This window comes from Macadamia integrifolia, chromosome 6 (assembly GCF_013358625.1).
Source record: "Macadamia integrifolia cultivar HAES 741 chromosome 6, SCU_Mint_v3, whole genome shotgun sequence".
Taxonomy (NCBI): domain Eukaryota; kingdom Viridiplantae; phylum Streptophyta; class Magnoliopsida; order Proteales; family Proteaceae; genus Macadamia; species Macadamia integrifolia.
Genome location: NC_056562.1, coordinates 11,836,754 through 11,850,260, shown reverse-complemented (window position 1 = coordinate 11,850,260; position 13,507 = coordinate 11,836,754). Strand labels below are relative to the sequence as shown.

General features: G+C 39.8%; 1 non-coding gene across 1 annotated transcript; it reads left to right on the top strand.

Annotated features, from left to right (window-relative positions):
* The first annotated feature begins 12,828 nt into the window (after positions 1-12,828).
* LOC122082946 lies at positions 12,829-12,935 on the top strand. The gene has a single exon (XR_006141482.1). It is a non-coding gene; the product is annotated as a small nucleolar RNA R71 (small nucleolar RNA).
* The last annotated feature ends 572 nt before the right edge of the window (positions 12,936-13,507 follow it).

Sequence of the window (13,507 nt, the reverse complement as noted above, 5' to 3'; positions counted from 1 at the left end):
AAGGTAAGATGGCTTTCCATTCCTTAAATCTAACCTAGATCTAGGTTAGAACCATCTTATGAGACCTTGAATGTGTGAAGAATGGGTTTGGAAAAGCCCCATTTGATTCCCTAAAGGTTGGGGGAAGTTTGGAAAAAAATGGCACTTTCCCGCCAAGATCGGTGGGCCAAACCGATGGGTCAAATGGCCCGCTTGAGGGCACCCGCCTGAGAGGGTAGACCCTCGGGGCCAACCGACGGGCCCAACCGACGGGCCGACCGATGGGCCAACCTGCCCACCGATTTTAGCAGAACCCTCGGGCCCAATCGACGGCCCCAACCGGCGAGCAACCGACAGGCCGACTTGCCCGTCAGTCATGACTGGTGGGTCTGACTGGTGGGTCATGATAGGTGGGCTGTCTGACCCACCCAAGAGGCTCCTAACGTGATTTTTGTGTCCGAATTGACCCAAAACGGACGTGCGACCTTTTAGAATTCTAAACATGATTTTGTCATTGGATTGTGTTAATTTTGATCCCAAAATGGTGAAGTGCTAACCCCATTCACTTATGTTAGGTTCACCAAAACGTACGCTTCTCGCACCGGATCTCACCCGTACCGAGCGTGAGTCCTTGTAAACTATAGGTAAGTGGGGAGAGGACGTTTGGCCTTATGTTAAGGCTTGTTTGGCATTCATTTAATTGTATCTAGACTAGTCATGTCATCATGTGAATTATGTGTAACTTAGTCATCCTCATATTATTATGACTTGTGTGTTGTGTTTATTTTCTTAATGTCAAATGATGATGTGAATATGTGATGAATGATGACATCATTGTGCATAATGCATTAGTAGACTAGATGCCATAGTCGGCATGGAAACGAGTGCATTGGTGGCCCGTGGAATAGGACACGGAGGCACTATGCAATCATACTATGTCATATAGGAGCATGCGGTGTAGGATTATCATCTTCCCGTGCTACGACCCTTCCCAACAGGGGTTGAGGTGTTGGGTTACCATTTGGGGGGAAGCAGTGGTCGCGGTTGTCGGGTCACTGTGGCGGTTAGACATACGTCCGGTTGGTCATTAGGACAGTCGACAACCCCGGTGGTATATTCAAGAGGGCCAATCGTACTGCTTTTAAATTACTGGAGTCAGCACCTTTATTTTCTGTCATTTACTTTTATGTTGAGAGCCAGTGGTCGGCATGTTTTACTTTTCCGAGTACTCAAGGTGGGCCTTCTCCGATAGCCCTATGGGCGTATCACGGGATGGAGTTCGCGGCTCGTACTCGGGGTATACTCGCACTGTGGTTGTAGTAGCACTAAAACAAGGACTTAGTAATGTTGTTTAGGTGGATGTGAATTAAAATGAATTGCATAGCATATAGTGCATATGGTTGTGATTTGTTGTATGGACTGCTGTGTGGTCTTTCTTTTCACTTACTGAGCTAATGAGCTCATCCCACGTGTGCACCTCTTTTAGATGATTTTACAGGTCATCAACCTGAAAAGCACGGATCGGGCCCCACAGTTGATTTCCCTAAAGAGGATTGGTGGGTCCCCGAGGAATTAGAGCACTGCACGGATTGCTCGTGCGAGGGCTGTGCTGCAGGACCCCAGCTCTGATGCCGAGCTGAGCTTTATTGTTGGTACCGAGCTGAGCTCTTCTTCTGATACCGAGCTAAGCTCTACTTTTGATACCGAGCTGAGCTGTACCCTTGTGTTTTGATGATCCCTTTTGTGTACTTGATAGGTAAATTGTATTCTTTTGTGTAAATATCATGCCTACGGGCCCACATGTACTTAACTATGTATTACAATTTGGGTATCAAGTATAATGGGAATATTTACAAATAAATTTAAGCCTTCTACTGAACTGATGAGCACTTTCTTAGTTGTGTGTAAGCTATGGTTGGATACTCTATCAGATGATCCTAGTAGGTTTAGGTTAACCGGTGTTAACCCGATCACTGGTCCGATTTTGTGTGAACGGGGTGTGACACCGTCTGTCCAGGAGTTCATAGACTTGACCGACATCACCATTGTGGCTAGCCAAACACACATCCGCCTAGGGAATATTAGTGCCCGATGGTGGAAAGTCAGCTTGGGGGAGAACCCAGGTAATATATCTCAGATGGCCCGTTCCTTCTTGCTGTTTGTTGCGGGTCAGTGCCTCTTCAGTGACCTTCGAGGGGGAGTGGATATCCGTCTGGTGTATTTCCTTCGAGATTTTTGTATAGTAGACTCTTGGGATTGGGGTGGGGCTGCCTATGCATATCTTCTACAGTCCCTAGATCTGCTGTCCTATGGAGACAGGGGCCTCAAGGGGATAGGCTTCATTATTCAGGTAACTTTCCTTCTTGTATCCATTTCTTTTCATTCATTCAGATTGCACTTTCTTACTTTAATCTATTGAAATAGCCTTAGTGTTTTGAGCACTTGGGGACCTTAGCTCCACCCTGAGGCATTCTCTTTCCCTGTAGCCATGAGGTGGGGAGATAATCAGGTGCTTAGGGCTTGACGCCATCCTCCAGGGGGCACCGCTCATTCTCTTTTGAACGATCTCACCTAGGTATGCCATATTTGACACTGAAATTCCTTTCATCTTATGCAGTACTTACTTCTCCTTGGTTTTGCAGGTAACTTGAAGACCATTCCATGACCTCGTATTTCCAGATCTTGAAAGATTAGCCTTGGTTAAGCACTTATCCGAGTACTGAGTCCTTTTTCAAGGTATGTGGGGCCATGCCTTTCATTTGGGAGAGAGAGTAGTACCTCAGTGGTTAGATGTCGATCCACGCCCCTTTCCCGGTCTTCCTCCACCTACCATACACTGCCCAGAGGTCATCCCAGTAGACAAGATGAGGCGTTTGGCCACCGGAGTATGGGAGGACTCTTTTCTGGATCAAGATAAGGACTATAAGCCTTCCTAGAGGAGGAGACGGTTTGCACCCCTCTCGGTCCCGATGGTCCAGTGGTATGTTGCCCTTGCTTGAGTATTTCCTTCAAATTCCTTTCTGTTTTGGTCTTGACTGATGCCCCTTCAGGGCAGAGTACAATGCGTAGATCCTTTCACTGTTCGGTCACATGCTAGTGCTACCGATCCTTCACAAACAGGACCCTCTACTAGTGCCAGTGGGTCTTTCAGGGCTATTAACATCCCCTTTCATGGCTTCCTTGCCTGGACCTATCCCAATGTAGCTAACCCCTGTCTCCCTCATCTTCTGAAGCCGAACACAGATGTAGACTCTTCCCTTGGGATGCCTATTCCTTATGATTATGTGAGTATCTAATCATCCTCCAATTAACTCTTGATTTCCTCTGGCTGATATGCTCTTTCTCAGGTGCCCTTGGAGGTCTATGCTAAGATTAGGAGGATGTATTACTTCCTGTATGAGGTGATAGTTGCCAAGGATCGGGAGATTGTATGGTAGGACGAACTGATTCGGGACCCAACCCAGAGGCTGGAGCAGGCTGGAATAGCATCTATGGATTTGCCGATGCTCTATGAGGATGGTTCAGAGTACGATTCAGATGATGGATTTTGACTTATTGGGATTTGTTCCTGCATTTGTTGAAAACACAAACACATGGATATTTTCTTTCTTTTTTTCTTTTTCCCTCCCCTTGTTTGTTCATCATTTTATTTCAACATCTTATGAAAACTTACTTTTGGCACAAAAAAAATCTTTCTCTCTTTTTGTTTGTTTTTTGTTTTCTTGCAATGTTCAGGCATAATCAATTCTATAACTTAAGTCATAATTAGAATAATCGGGATAACCCGAAAATCGAAATACTTCCTCATTCTATTACCAAGTGAATTACATGAAAAGGGGAACAATTTTCCTACCACAGACGGGATAGGTGAGTAACAAGGTGGGAAGACAACTCTTGAGGTGGGTGAAAGTTCACTAACACTTCTGGGTCTGTCACCTTAAGCCCATATTGTCGACTGATGTATGTAAGCAAATAAAAGGATGTGTGACTCAATCCCATCAACCTGACATAATTGTAGTCAGGGGTCTTTATAAGAAAATCCTCTTGTGGCCTCCCTGGGCATCTCCATGAGATATCTTGCACAGTTCTTTCCTGCAGGTACTTCTCCCAATCAGTGATGAGGTCAAATTCTGGAACTTCCCTCTTATCCTGGTAGTAAAGAGCTCCGAGTGGGCCTCCTTTCGATGGCTTAGTTAACTTCAATTTCTCAAGGAGCTATATCTGAAAGGCAGTGGGACTCCCCTGATAATGATCTAGTTCGAATCTATAGCCATAGCTTATGTCATCGAATCCCTTAGAGTATTTCTACAAGAACTGTAGGGACGATGTCACCTCCCTTCTTCAACTATTTTACTACCTCAATCAGAACAGACGGTGTACCACGCCCGGGAGTGTGGAGAATATAGCAAGCTATCATGCACAGTAAATAAGCATCTTGTGATCTCTTCTGATGGATTCTCCCCATTGGTAGATATTGGATAAAGATCTGGGCCACTTTCAGAATGTTGATCTTCCCATACCTGACAAATTGCTTCACTTCCTCTTCTTTCCATCAGAAGAAATCCTGAATTTCCTTTGAGTAATCTTTCTTCAAAGATGGTTGGAACAAACTGCCTTTGGGTGGAGATAACATACAAACCTAGAATTCTTTGAGAGTTGGGAAGATCTCTACTAATCAAAATCGAAATACATGTAAATTGGCATCCCCGTGTTGAGGCACCTACCGAAGTAATTGGTGATGTAGCTTCACACATCCAATCCGGCCGAGAAATGACACATTCATGGATTCCAAGAATCCTAGCACCCTCATGCTCAGGTCTAAGGTCCATTTCCTCAATGTCTCATCCAATGATCCCATGAATTTTCCTGAAACTGTCACAAACAAAGAAATATAATGATTTATAGTTTGAGATTTTAAAATGTAACCGCAAGCATACGGATTAGTGTAGCTACGAGTTGAACACAGGGAGAGCAGCCACTTTATTTTTTTGCTTCTTTTAGTAATGCGAAAGTGAACCGATTAATGGTTGTGATCTAATTCTAATTACCGTCCTAAACATATGTATCTAAAATAACGTTCTAACTATTCGTCATCTAGGAATTTAAATACGCAAGCCATGCAATTAAAATTAAATAAATAAATAGATGAAAATAAACATCCCACGTAATTAAAAAGCAATAAAAGAAAAAAAATACTAAAATAAAAATAAAGTAAAAGAAAGGGGATAAAGCTAGAGAGAGACTCATAAGTAGGCTTCTTTACTTAGCCCGAGAGATGCATCATAATATGAGCTTCTCTACTTGACCAGAGAGTCACTCTTACAAGGGTCACTTTACTTGGCTTTAGGAAAAGGGAGACAATTAAAATAAAAACAATAAAATGATGGTTCGATGGCTAGGAGGGGTAAAGCCAACATATACCCTAGCCATGAACGTTGGGGGAAAGGGATAGCAATAATTTAACGACTGAAATTAAAATCCTAAATTAAGAAAGAAATGGTAGTCAGAAGAAGGAATGAGAGGGAGGAGAGAAGACTACTGAAGGAGCCTACTTACTTGAACTTCAACACTTGAATTGAAAACTTGATTGATTTGAGATACTACTAGTACTAAAAACCAGATCTAGAATAAATCAAATCTGAAATTTCTAGTACTTGAGAAAACAAATCTGAAGAAAAAAATTGAACTTGAAAGACATGCTTCATAGCTTATTCTTGTCACCTAGAACTAAGCCTAGAACTAGAACTTGAAAATTACAATTTCAATTGTTTAAACAATAAAAATAAAAGACTGAATAAAAAAAAAATTGCTTGCATTAATGGAGCAAAAAGAACTTACAAGAGTGTTTAAAGAATAAACCTACACCTAGAGCTTGAGAAAGAGATAGAGCAAGTATGAAAAACCCTAGAAGAAGAATGAAGTGCCTCTTCCCCTTGTGTTAATTCTATTATATAGAGAATGGGGGCTTCTAAAAAAAAGATTTTTTTTGTTATCTTGTTGATGAAGTGGAGGAGAGAGAAGAGAGAAAACGTGTGGAGGGAGATCTCCCATGATTTTTCTTGCCTTTTTTTTCTTATTTTTTCTCCCTTTTTCTATTTTTCTCTCTCTTCTTGTGCAAGAAACCCCCTTTGGCTGATTTTTCTTGCTTGGATTTAGACAATATTCTATTTTAATGAGAAATTCCATCCATGCTTTTGTCTTTTGTCTTTTTTTTTTTTTTTTTTTTTCTTATTTCCTATTTTTTCTCTTTCTTCATACTTGTGTACAAACATCTTGGCTGACCTCCTTTAAGCTAAGAGGTTCGAACTTGAGACCTCCTAATAAGCAAAGGGATTTTGCACACCACAACTCACCAACTACGCTAGGTAGTTGTTGTTATCAAAAATGAATCTTCAATCACTTAAGGATGTGATCCATTGATCCTTGTTGACATTTAGAATATTTCTTATACCCTTGGGACAACTGCAGATGGGCTGGTTCTACATCTCAGTTCAGTTCTGATCCATTATTTTTTTTGCCCAAAAAGAATAATCACCTGTATGGTTGACCAAACGAATATGTACTTGCAATTGAACATGTCCATCTTATTTAGAATTTTGTCCTCTTTGCAACCTTAAAAAGAAATAGGACCTCTCTATGTGTAAAATTGGAGATATAGTGGCCGATAGTTCTTAAGGCCTTGAAATTATAAAACCTACAAAAAGAGAGTAAAACCCAAAGTAGCTCCATTCTAAATATGTAAAATGCATGTTTTACTACACTAGATTTCACACATAAATGTGCTCATCAGAATTTCCCCACACTTAGACTCTGCTAGTCTTAGAGCAAAACAAAAAGAAAAAGGATAAAAACAAAAAACCTAACTCACTTTCGTAGGAATCACGGTTGCACTTAGCATGTGCAACATGCCTTTAAACCCCTAGGTCACCCCTAGTGGATGAGTTGTATCTCATGGGTATTTGCAGTGAATATACACCTAAAGTTTAAAATAAATAAATCCCAACCTTGGCTAAAGGTAAGGGCCATACCGATCCAGAGCAAAGATAATTCCCCTTACAAGGGACCCCCACACTTGAACTTTTATTACCCTTTATCAATTCCATGCACTAGCATATTTTTTAATTTGGAACTCACGTCATCTCTTCCAAAACATCCTTATCTTAAGGCAAAACCACCTATGAAGAAATAGGGAACTATTAACTAAGGCGTTGGAGTGTTTTTGACCAAACATGTTACCTAGCATTAATGATATTTGCACATTTTTTTCTCATTTTTTGGCTTAATAAACTCTATTCTACTCCATTACTTTTGGCTTGAATGATATGGTGGAGCAAACACCAGACACCCAAGTTACTATATAGCTTCTCTTTTTGCTTATGCCCACAAAGACAGTGAGAGTTCTTTCAGAAGTTTCCTCCCTAGGAATTTCGATCAAGACACCACGCTTCCTGAGGTGCAATGCCCTGTCTAGTTCCAAGGGAATTAACTCTTATTCTTTTTTATACCGCATTTCACACTTCATTTAAAATTGTACATTTGTCAACTCATGCTAAATTAAAAAGAATGTCTCAACTTCAAATCAAAAGTACAAGGAACCCACAGACTTACATCTGGTCCAACACCATAAAACAAGAGTCTTATTTTTCAAAAGAAAGTCCCATCTCAAGACACAGGCTTGTTTCTTTCTTCTCAATAGGGTTTTTATATGTTCAAAATGGGTACCTTAATCAAAATTTTTATTTTCATACATCAAGCAACCGAATGGTATGATCATTAGTCAAAAGCCAAAGTAGGACTTCATCCTTAGCAAGCTCAAAAATAAAAAGAAAAACAAACAAAACAAAGTGAAAAAAGCAAAAACTGGTTTCCCTCCCCTGCACTTAAGTCCTGTAATATCCTCAATGCATGAAAAGAATTAAAAGTGAAGACAATGCAAGGGGGTCATACTTGATTAAAAGTTAGTCATCAATGTAAAGAGGTTCATGGAGATCCATGACCACTTCACTACCAGTAGTAGAAAACTCGAGAAATGGTTTCAAACGTTGACCATTAACCTTTGAAATTACCCCTGTTCCTGGATTTAAAATCTCCACAGCCCCATGGGGATATATATTATGGACAATAAATGGTCCATCCCATCGGGATCTAAGTTTACCAGGGAAAAGATGCAATCGAGAGTTGTACAATAAGACCTTATCACCAATTACGAAAGATTTACGTAGAATGTGCTTATCATGGAAAGCTTTGGTATTTTCCTTGTAAATCCTAGAACTTTCATAGGCATCATTCCTAAGTTCCTCCAACTCAGATAGTTGGAGCCTACGTTGAATTCCCGTATCAAACAAATCAAAGTTAAGCTTCTTGATAGCCTAAAAGGCCTTATGCTCCAATTCAAGACAAGCTTTTCCATACACCAAATGGTAGGGAGATTGACCAAGGTCTATCTTAAATGCAATCTGATGGGCCCATAAGGCATCAATGACCCTTAGGGACCAATCCTTACGGTTGGAATTAATAGTTTTCTCCAAGATTTGTTTGATTTGTCTATTAGACACCTCCACTTGCCACTAGTTTAGGGGTGATAAGGGATAGATAACATATGCGTGATCCCATACTTTTTCATTAAGGTCTCAAAAGGTCGATTAAAAAAATGAGTACCCCTATCACTAATTATTGCACATGGTGCACCAAAACGAGAACAAATGTTCTCTTTGAGAAACTAAACCACCACTTTGTGGTCATTAAATTTACAAGGTATGGCCTCTATCCATTTAGAAACGTAATCAACAGCAAAAAATATATACAAATTTTCAAAGGAATTAGGGAATGGTCCCATGAAATCGATGCCCCATACATCAAAGATCTCAACTACCAAAATAGGGTTGAGGGGCATCATGTTCCTCTTATTGATATGACCAAAAGATTGGTAGACAGGACAAGCCTTACAAAAATCAAAAGCATCTCTAAAAAGAGTGGGCCAATAAAATTTGCATTGGAGATCCTTTGCGGTAGTCTTCTTAGGTCCAAAGTGTCCACCACATGCATAATCATGGCAAAAAGAGAGAATAGAATATTGCTTACAATTAGGAACACATCGTTGGATAATCTGATCCAGACATATCTTAAACAAATGAGGATCATCCCAGAAAAAGTGCTTAACTTGGGAATGAAACCTATACTTATCTTGGGTGGACCAGTGATCCGGATTCACACCTGAAACTAAGAAGTTGACAATGTTAGTAAACCATGGTTCACTGGACATTGTAAATAACTGTTCATCTGGAAAGTTCTCGTTGACTGGAGAATTGATAGTCAAGGAATTGGGAAGCTGGAATAAATGGTCTACAATTAGGTTTTCGACTCCTTTCTTATCCCTAATTTCTAAATCAAACTCTTACAAAATTAAAACCCACTTATTGAGACCGGCTTTGGCATCCTTCTTCTGAACTAGGTATCTAAGAGCAGAATGATCAGTATACACCACCACATGTGAACTAACTAAGTAAGACTGAAACTTTTCTAATGCAAACACAACAGCTAAAAATTCTTTTTCAGTGGTTGTATAATTGAGTTGTGCATCATTTAAGGTCCTACTAGCATAGTAAATGACAGTGGCAACTTATTAATCCTTTGACCCAAAACTGCTCCTATGGCAAAATCCGAAACATCACACATCAGTTCAAAAGGTTCAATCCAAATAGGTGGTTGAATAATGGGTGCATTAGTCAACTCCTTCTTAAGTTGTTTAAAGGATTCTAGGCACTCTTTAGAAAACTCAAAAGTTTGATCTTTGGCAAGTAATGAAGTGAGAGGTCGGGCTAATTGACTAAAGTTCTCAATAAACTTTCTGTAGAAGCCCGCATGCCCTAGAAAATATCGGACGTCCTAAACAGATTGAGGAGGTGGTAGATTACCAATTAAATCCACTTTGGCTCTATCTACCTTAATTCCCTCCTTGGATATTACATGGCCTAAAAACAATATCAGATTTAACCATAAAATGGAATTTCTCTCAATTCAAAACTAAATTCTTAGATATGCACCTTTTCAAAACTAGGGAAAGATGATGAAGACGTTCAGAATAGGAATTCTCATGAATTGAAAAGCCATCCATAAATACTTCTAAGAATTTTTTGACTATGTTCGAAATGATGCTCATCATGCATCGTTGGATCGTAGCCGGGGCATTGCAAAGCCCAAAGGGCATATGCCTGTAAGCAAATGTTCCATATGGGCATGTAAAAGTGGTCTTATGTTAGTCCTCTGAAGCAATTGGGATCTGGTTATAGCCGGAATATCCATTAAGAAAATAATAGTATTCATATTCGGCAACCTCTCTAACATCTAGTCAATGAATGGCAATGAGAAGTGGTCCTTCCAGGTTGCCACATTAAGTTTCTTGTAGTCTATGCACACTCTCCACCTTGATTGGACACGGGTTGGAATTAGTTCATTATTGGCACTGGAAACAATAGTCACCCCAGACTTCTTATGCACTACGTGAACTGGGCTTACCTATTGGCTGTCAGAAATAGGATAAATTATTCCACAATCCAAGCACTTTATGATCTCTTTCTTAATGGCTTCCATCATCACTGGTTTAGCTCTTCTTTGGGGTTCTGTGAATGGTTTGGAATCCTCCATAAGATGTATATGATGCTGCACAATAGAAGGGCTTATACCCTTGATATCAGCCATGGTCTGACCTAGGGCTTCCTTATTATCTTTTAACACTTTAAGTAACTCCTCTTCCTGGTTAGAAGTCAAATTTGAAGAAATTATTATAGGAAGAGTCTGGTCAGGCCCTAAGAAAGCATACCTCAAATTAGATAGCAACTCCTTAAGATCTAGCTTAAGGGGATCAACTATTGAAAGTTTGGGAATAGAATTGGAAAGGGGTCTTCAGGGCTCCACAAGTGCGTGAAGACTCAAGACTTCAGAAAAAAAGTTTTCACTATCATCATCCAACTCATCCATACACGCTTGGAATTTTGAATTAAAATCAATATCAAAGTTGGTAATTAAATCATCAGAAAAATCCAGAAAATCCTCAAACATATTGATCTCTTCTTCCATATGTGGTTGCTTGCCTATCCTAAAGATGTTAAACTCAATAGTTTGGTTGTCAAAAGATAACCTTTGGAAACCATTCCGACAGTTGATTAATACATTACTGGTAGCCAAGAATGGTCTTCCTAGAATTATTGGGATCTCATCCTTGGTTGAGAAGGGCTTGGTATCTAATATAATGAAATCAACAGGGAAAATAAATTCCCCCACCTTTAGTAAGACATCCTCGACCATCCCTTTAGGAATCTTAACAGACCTATCTACCAACTGAAGAGTAGTTCCAGTGGCTTTCAATTCTCCCAATCCTAGTTGCTTGTAAGGTAAAAGATTCACACTTGCACCAAGGTCAAGTAAGGCATGCTCAATGTAGGTGTTGCCTATGACATAAGATATCGTAGGGCTCCCTGGATCCTTATACTTGGCTACTATTGGCTGAGTAATTATGAAACTAATGTTACCTTCTAAGAACGTTTTTTTGGGCACACTAGTGATACGTTTGTGAGTACACAAATCTTTTAGCACCTTTGCATAGGCGGGGATCTGGGATATGGCATTCAAAAGAGGGATGTTCACTTCTACCTTTTTGAAGACTGTTAAAATTTTATCCATAGAAGCAATCTTCTTTTTGTTTACCAAGCGATTAGGAAATGGGACAAGAGGAATATAAGGACTATTAGGGATTTGCCCTTTTTCAAAAGAATCATTTTTGGTTTCCTCAACCAAATCATCTTTAATTTCAAATGAATCTTTAAGTTCATCAGACGAACCTGGAACAAGAGGCACACTTGTGTCCTCAACAGAAGGAGAGTTAACAGGAGTAATAGATGGGGAAGATTTAGGAATGCTCTGTTAGTACTCTCTTCCACTCCTAAGGGCATAACAACATTACATTGGTTAGAGGGCCCTTGTTGGGTCTTACCTTGTACTATATTCAGAGGTGCATTAGTTGGTGCTTGTGAACTAATAGGTTGATGATGCCTAGGGTTAGGCTCTGGTTGACTGGGTAAAGTTCTTTTCTCCCTCTCACACATAATTGAGATAACTTGGGTGAGTTCTCTCGTAAGATTTTGATGGTTTGTCATGAGGAGGGCCATATTTTTTTTCAAGTCACTTATTCTACTTGCCTCTCCAGTGTTGATAAACCTAGGGGGTTGCTGATAAGATGACAGGAGAGAGGTCCTAGGAAAACTAGCCTGAGGTCCTACATTTGACCTAGAAAAAGTATTTTGAGAAAAATATTATTGTGCAAAGGGAGGCCTTTGGGGTTTAGGTTAACCTTGATTATGAAAATTGGAAGGCCCAGCTTGGTTGCTCTAATTCCAAGAGAACTTTGGGTGATTTCTCCATCCCGGATTGTAGGTGTTTCTATATGGATTATTTTGGTATAAGGCATTAACACTATCATTAGAAGCACCCCCAGAGGTGTTGGGGCATTCGTCTATAACATGTCCAGGGGACTGGCACCAAGCACAAATCTTAACCAAATTGACTGATGATGGCTCTCTAGAAACAATAGCCTCAATCCTCTTGATTAGGCTATCCAAATGGGCTTCCTTGGCTACTATCCCATCCACAAAGTATCATTTTCTTCCTATGGTTCTTTCACTCTCTTGGGTTGATTTCCACTCGTGGGTTTTGTCAGCTAAGTCAAGTAAGAATTCCCATGCCTTTCCTTTATCTGTAAAGGATGTGAATCCCTCAGGGCACATAGACTCTATCATTTGTTTAGTTAGATAATCGATACCCTCATAAATTATTTGAAATAAATGCCATAAGTCTAGGCTATGGTAAGGGCATTCTTGGAGTAGATCCTTGAATCTCTTCATAAGTTTGAAAAAGGAGTCACTAGGCTTTTACCTAAACTGAAGGATATCACTTCTAAGCTTATTGGTTTTATGAGTTGAGAAAAACTTCTTAAGGAAGACAACTGTGATCTGTTCCCATGAGGTTATGGAATTTGTGGGTAACCCATACAACCACTTCTTACCTTGGTCTTTTAATGTAAAAGTGATAAACCTAAGCTTAACAACATCATTAGAAAGCTGTTGGATCTTAATTAGAACACATGCCTCTTCAAATTCCCTTAAAAATAGGTATGCATCCTCAGAGGTCAACCCATGGAAGTGGGGAAACATAGTGATGTATTGAGATTTGAGTTCAAAATTATTACCCTGGGCTTGTGATAGAACTATGCAGGAAGGTTGGGATGTTCTAGTAGGGTCCTATCTTTTAAAGATCTAGGTGAAGGGTTTTGATGTTGGTCTCCCATATTGAAAGGTTTTAAAGAGAGCAAACGTATAAGTATAGGGTCACTACTTGTTGGATCTCTTCTTTCTAACCGATTCTTAGTATTATGTACCCACCTAACACTCATGCAATAGAAAACTACCCACAACTAGAGTAAGACGAGCACAAAAGAATGGATAGCAAACCCTTTTTTTTTATGATTTTATGATTT